The sequence below is a fragment of the Mandrillus leucophaeus genome, unplaced genomic scaffold (genome assembly GCF_000951045.1).
Source record: "Mandrillus leucophaeus isolate KB7577 unplaced genomic scaffold, Mleu.le_1.0 Scaffold270, whole genome shotgun sequence".
Classification (NCBI taxonomy): Eukaryota; Metazoa; Chordata; class Mammalia; order Primates; family Cercopithecidae; genus Mandrillus; species Mandrillus leucophaeus.
Genome location: NW_012102810.1, coordinates 95153 through 99594, shown reverse-complemented (window position 1 = coordinate 99594; position 4442 = coordinate 95153). Strand labels below are relative to the sequence as shown.

Here is a 4442-nt window from a genome sequence, read left to right as displayed (position 1 = left end):
CATGGTTTCATTTTAGTTTGGTCAGTACGTGGCAGGCATCTCCACAAGCCAGGGAAAAAGAGTTTATAATTCTGATCTGCTTTTGGGTCAGACATGGTGGCTCATGCCTATAATCCCAGCACTTTGGGAGGCTGAGGCGGGTGGATCACCTGAGGTCAGGAGTTCAAGACCAGCCTGGCCAACATGGTGAAACTCTGTCTCTACTAAAAGTACAAAAATTAGCTGGGTGTGGTGGCACGTGCCTGTAGTCCCAGGTACTCAGGAGGCTGAGGCAGGAGAATCGCTTGAACCTGGGAGGTGGAGCTTGCAGTGAGCTGAGATTGTGCCACTGTGCTCCAGCCTGGTGACAGAGTCAGATGCTGTCTCCCCTCAAAAAAAAAAAAAAAAGAAAAAACTAAGAACTTGCTTTCCAGAGTGCAGGAGATGCTCATGTGCAAGAAAAAATGAATGCTGATATGAATAATATAATATATAACAATTAGAAGCTTCATCAACCACTTTCTGAAGCTCAAAGGAATTCCAAAAGCCTAAAACTTAATCTCAATTATGCAGGAGATGCTCTAAGAGAAAATACATTGATTTTAAAAGATGCACAAAGAGACCTAAGTGGAATACAGTGTCAAATGCAGCTTCGACAGCAATTAGTTCATGCGCATAAGAAAGCTGGTAACATAACAAAAGCAAGATAATAATTAATATTCGGTTTTTTGAAAGGAAAAAGCAACATTATCTCCTAAAAGAGAAAAATGAGGAAGTATTTAATGACTGTAACCATTTAAAAGAAGGTATATATCGATATGAAAAAGAGAAAGCAGAAAGAGAAGTATCAAAAAATATAAATATTTTTCAACCTTTCTGAAAGAAAATTTAAAGTCATGTTTGGCCTTGGCTAAATGCTGAATCTAGTTGAATACATATATAGATGATAAATGTATTTACTGTATCAGCTTAGAAACATGCCTCATTTCCACCAAATGAAAGTTAAAGCCGAGAGATGTTTTACTTTGAGTATAGACATTGTGTCGCTGATGAAATTTTAAGAGTTTAAAGATTTTTTAATAGATTAACATTAATGACATTGGCTTATACTACTGAAATAAAGGTTTTAATGTCTCTTTGTGGCTGTATTGTATGACCACAGTGAAGCAGATAAATGGGAATGCCCATATCAGGAATGAGTATTTTGAAATTGAGATTCAATTCAGCAATTTACTTTGATAGTTAATTCTAAATTTTCCAGAGGAACTGAAGTGTATTTGAAGTATATTTTGAAGTGTACATTTCTGCATCTTGTAATAATACTTTTTTTCAGTAGCTTTTTGTATATTTTAGTTGGTATAATTTTATTTTCATTTATGTCAATTTGACTTAAATCTGAACATATTTGAATCTCAAATTATGTATTGTTATAACCTCTCAATTTTTTAAAGACATCTGCATTTTATTAAATAATAGCTTAGGACAAATATAGTAAATTTTAGTAATATCAAAATTTGATTTAATCATCCCACTGGTATTTATAATTTACTTTGAATATTGTTACAAATAATTTGCTCATAATTTCTATTTCAAGGCTCAAAGACTATCATGTGGATAGAACTTTGTCCCAGAGAAAGATCATTGTAGCTATCTGTGATTTATTAACTTTGCATTGGATCCCCATTTTTCAATTCAGGGGTGTGGCAGGGTTCATGTATAGCACAAAAGAAGTGAGTAGAGGAGAGAAACATAGCAGCTGAGGCCAGGAGGGATATGGAGACCAGGTTACCTGGGGCCTCTAAAGCCTTTGAAACAAAAATACTTGTTTTTGGAGATAGAAATCTATTGGAAACATTTCAGCAGGTGATTGAATATGTGAGGAACTGGGATGTTGATTTGTGTTGCTAATAAAACATTCATTCCACTGTGTAGAATTTACCCCCACTAGTCCTGCCCACATATTTTTTTGAGACTTCAGTATGTTGTGAAGCATTGCAGATTCATTAGGGGACAAATGACTAGTGGGATGAATCTGGTGTCTAGTAAGAGAGGACCAGTCTGGCAGGAAGATAACACCTTCTTGTGTCCTTAAGTGGATTCAGTAATAAGCATGAATGTGTACACATAAAGAAAATAAGGTGAATTAATATATTTGGGGATAGTTTTGAAAGTAAATAATGTTAATTTGGTAAGATGACTTACAAAATCAATAACAAACATGTCAGGTCATTGTGAGACAACTTAAAAAAATTGGCTGATCTCAATAAACTGTGTGTCTGAAGCTTCACTAGAGGTTACGTCACAGTATCACATTAATCTCAAAGATGAAATACCAGATTTAATGAAGAAATTATTTCAAATCAAAAGTCAAGTAAGTATTAAATGTAACATGCCAACAGTGAATCTATAGCTGGTTAAATAATATAAATTGTTTTATGATACTAATTTCCTTGGAAGACTTATTTTATATGTTCATTATAATTAGTTTTATTATAATTTTATTATCTTTATAATATGCTTATTTTTAAAACTGTGACTGTCATTCTGCAATGTTTTTCTTATAATTACGTTTTTTTCTCATAATAATACTGTTAAGAATTATGCATCATTTATCCCACAAGTTGAGAGACTATTCTTCGGATAAACAGTATTTTTCAGTGGTTTATGTTGCCATGGTGAGGCAAGCCATATTTAATCAGAGAAGAATGTTTAATGGAATATTCCAGAAAATTATCTTATTTCTTAGCTCTACTTTTGTGAATGGATGCCAAGGACATTATACTATTCAACAAAATGCAAATGTTTTGGTTAATATACACAGTATTTGAATAGCTGGGCAATCTTTTCATTTTCAAAAAATATATTGTGTAAACATATAAATATTTAGATCATGTATAGTATGCATATTCAAATTAGAAAATAAAGGAAATTATCTTGATACTGCCATTGGATGTTTAAAAAAGAACTTTACTGGGATAAAATTCACATATCATACAGTTCACCCATTTAAATTGTACAACTCAGGGTCTCTTAATATATTCACAGAGTTGTATAACCGTCACCACAACCAATTTCCGAACATTTTCATCACCCTAAAGAGAAACTTCACATCAGTTAGTCCACTACCACCCACTTCCATGTTTCTTCACCTTCCCCAGACCGAGGCAACCATCATAGATTTGCCTGTTCTGAACATTTCATATAAATGGACTCATTGTAGTGTTTTATGAGTGGCTTCTCTCACTTAGCGTAATGATTTTAAGGTTCATCTATTTTGTAGTACGTATCAGTACTTCATTTTTATTTATTGTCAAATAATATTCTATTGCATGGCTACAGCAGCTATTCATTCATGGATAGATCTTTAGGTTGTTTCTACTTTTGGCTATTATGAATAATGCTACTATGAGCATTCATTTACAAGTTATTGTGTGGACCCATGTTTTTATTTCTCTGCCACTGGATTTTATATTTAGTTAATTGGGCTGACTTCTTTATCTCTCTGCCTTCCTCGTGTTGTTCTTGCATTTTCAGTTTTTGTTTATCCTCATTCATTCAGACTTGGTGTGCACATTTTCCATTTTCATGAAGCTTTCTTTGACTGTTGTGACTCTCACTGATTTTTTTTCTTTTTTGGAGACGGAGTCTTGCTCTGTTGGCCAGGCTGGAGTGCAGTGGCACGATCTCGGCTCACTGCAAGCTCGCCCCCAGGTTCACGCCATTCTCCTGCCTCAGCCTCCCAAGTAGCTGGGACTACAGGCACCTGACACCACGCCCAGCTAATTTTTTTCATTTTTAGTAGAGACGGGGTTTCACCGTGTTAGCCAGGATGGTCTCAATCTCCTGACCTCGTGATCTGCCTGCCTCGGCCTCCCAAAATGCTGGGATTACAGGCGTGAGCCACCGTGCCCGGCCAACTCTCATTGATCTTATGCTTCAGAATGAGTTTTCTAGTCTGCAGAAGAATTCAATCTTCAATTTTACATTGCTTTATTTTTTCATGAGACATAATCTGGCCTTATTACAAATTTGCCTAAGCAGGGAATAATATCTGACATACATGCTACCTGTTATTGTATAAATTGAAAATATTCTGTCTTACCAGTTGTTACAATTAAATATACTAATTTTTTCAGACATGACATAAAATTTTATTCAAAATATATTTTAATCAATAAATATAAAACAGAAACCACTCTAATAGAGAAAAATTGTTCTAATCAATACTGATACTCTGTCTGGCTATTGAGAAAAATTATGTCTGCATTTAAAACGTTTCAGTGTTTGAAGCGTCAGATTTTAGAATAGGGATTTTCAGCCCACAGTACAGGTTCTCTTCAGTTTACAGTGGTGTTACATCTTTTTTTTCTTTTTTTTTTTTTTGAGACGGAGTCTCGCTCTGTTGCCCAGGCTGGAGTGCAGTGGCGCGATCTCGGCTCGCTGCAAGCTCCGCCTCCCGAGTT

At 34.9% G+C, this 4442-nt stretch overlaps 1 pseudogene; it reads left to right on the top strand.

The window, feature by feature from the left end:
• Positions 1-1218, top strand: part of LOC105542927 — a 26208-nt pseudogene extending 24990 nt beyond the window's left edge.
• The last annotated feature ends 3224 nt before the right edge of the window (positions 1219-4442 follow it).